General features: G+C 47.2%; 1 pseudogene; it reads right to left on the reverse strand.

Moving 5' to 3' along the window:
* Window positions 1–685: 685 nt before the first annotated feature.
* LOC105808205 lies at window positions 686–2,201 on the reverse strand (annotated as a pseudogene).
* Window positions 2,202–2,644: the final 443 nt, after the last annotated feature.

Raw genomic sequence — 2,644 nt, forward strand, 5'->3', positions numbered from 1 at the left:
AGCTATTCTACAGAAATTCCAAACATGTGCACAAAGATAAACAACCTTGAATGTATCTTTGTACATGATTTTTTTTTTTTTGAGACAGTCTTGCTCTGTTGCCTGGGCTAGAGTGCCATGGTGTCAGCCTGGCTCACAGCAACCTCAAACTCCTGGGCTCAAGCAATCCTTCTGCCTCAGCCTCCCAAGCAGCTGGGACTACACGTATGTGCCACCATGCCTGGCTAATTTTTATGTATTTTTTTTTAGTTGTCCAGATCATTTCTTTCTATTTTTTTTTTAATTATTTAAAACATTTATTAACAGGTGCTTGCAGTTTGTTGACTTTTTTGAAAAAATCAAGCTGTGAACTTTTACTACAAATTAAAAATGAAGTTCTTAAAAATCTCAACTTGACCAGATATGAAATAATTTAAAAATCTTTAAAGGCGTATTGAGAAAAATCAGGCTTTTTAAAAAAACACATTTGTCATTACCAAAAAAGATGTCTCTAGGTAAAAATAATAAAAACCCCATGCTTCACAGATAATGCAGATAGTTCTAGTTATCTGGTCAACGGGCAAAAAGCAAGCACTTAAGGTCTTCGGCTCCAATCTTTCGTTCGTTTCTTATTGCTGGAATTTCATATTTGTTTCTTTCTCTTGGATGACTAAATCGGACGATGGTAGAGATGGTAAGCCGGCATTTACTCAGCCCCGCCCTGCTCAGCCTCAGAGCAGACGAATTCTCAGCTGGTGGATCGGCTGCTTTTGTCTCTTTGCCATCTTGTGGTTTTGGGTTTTCTAGGCGTCTGTGACGGTAATTGAAGTTACGGTGGTACTGAAGTTGAGGCGGCTGCTGACCTCGGGTCTCATCTCCTTGATTCTCTTTATCCTCTTCATTGCCGTCCTCTCTGGGCTGTCTTTGGCCAGGAGGGCCCCTGCGGAATCGTGATCTATAACCCCATACATATTCTGTCTTACTGGTCTACCTTGTTCTCCTGCACCCTGGCTGTCAGCACCCTCCATCACTCTCCCTGCACAGGAGGGTTGGAATACTGTCGTCGACGCCCATAGGGTCTCTGCATGTAGTAAGGTGGGAGCCTTCGCCTGTGGTAGGGCCAGCGTTGCTGGGCCTTGCTTTCAGGAGCACTCTCCAATCCCGCATTCTCTTCCCCATGCTCATTGTTCTGTCTATAATGGTTGCAGTCTGCTGCATATTGACTGCCTTGAACTGGATTCCACCAGGGCCTGTAACATTTGCTGCCTCCGCACCCTTTTCTCCTTCAACACCATCAAACTCCACAGTTTCTCCATGTCCTACACTGCGAAGGTACTTCCTGGGGTTATTCTTCTTTATGGCGGTCTGGCGTACAAATACATCTTCCTTGTGTTAGAGCCGGTTCCCCTCAGCCCCAGGAACAGAGAGGCAGAGTCACCGAGGCTGCAAATGGCAAAGGAGTTTATTGGGTAGCCCGAGCTAGGGTCCAAGTCCCAGAGCACCAACGCAGTGGCCTCCCCATGAACCAGGACCCCGCCCTGGGGTAAAAGTGAAGCTTTTATACTTCCTTTTGCACACGACACACTGGTGGCACACGACACACAGGTTCCTCATGACATGCTGGGCACACCATCCCCCCTCCCCCCTTAGTCCATTGGTTCCTTTGAAAGTGGCGGATTGCTTTGACTCCTGATTGGTTGGCTCCAAGCCTCGGGATTTTCAATTTTCGCTCCGGGCCAGTTTTGGTCCACGTTTCGGTTTCGGGGAAACTGAAACTTAGGCCTACTCTAGGAAGTTCAGCCTGTCATGGAGTCACTCCTGCCCTGTTTTTCATTCTGATTAGCTATATTTGACTAACAACTAAAAGCAAGCGCGGTTACAGAAGCAAATGGCATTAGTTAGAATCAAAGAGAACACATTTTTCTAATCTAAAACAGTTTCTGTTCCACACAAAACAAAGTACATTCTCCTACTATCAATTCCTGCCTTTCACCTGGTGTCATTCCTGTTGATGAAACCATATCCGTTTCTTACATTGAACCATTTTATTGTCCCCAAAACCTTCGTTGCAATGACCTTCTTGCCCCTGCCTGCAGGCGCCCCCAATGTGAGGCCTCCCGGGCCACCGCTCCCTGCGCCACTGCCCGTGGTGCCGGGCTTGGAGTGGCAGCGCTGAGGGCGGGGGCGGCGGGCGGCTGCTCGGTCTTGGCCTCGCAGCTCATGGTTACGGTGATGGTGACTGGGGCCAGCGGCGGCAGCTGCAGCTCCTCCCGATGTGTGATGGTAACTAGGCCGGCGGCGGTGGTGTGGCTTCACAGGGCTCTCTGCGGTCCGTCTCCACTCCTGCTACCGATCGAAATCCATTTCTTTCTATTTTTTTAGTAGAGACGGAGTCTCGCTCTTGCTAAGGCTGGTCTCCAACTCCTGACCTTGAGCGATCCACTCGCCTTGGCCTCCCAGAGTGCTAGGATTACAGGCGTGAGCCACCACGCCCAGCCTGTACATGATTTTTAATGAAGAAAAATTAGAACAACCTTGTGACTATCAGTGGAGGAAGATTTAAATAAATTATAACATTTACGCTACAGAACACTATGAACTAATTTTTTAAATGGTAGATAATAACAAAAACAACAGTGATAAAAGTAATGGTCAATGTAGCAGG

This window comes from Propithecus coquereli, unplaced genomic scaffold (genome assembly GCF_000956105.1).
Source record: "Propithecus coquereli isolate 6110/MARCELLA unplaced genomic scaffold, Pcoq_1.0 Scaffold17, whole genome shotgun sequence".
Classification (NCBI taxonomy): Eukaryota; Metazoa; Chordata; class Mammalia; order Primates; family Indriidae; genus Propithecus; species Propithecus coquereli.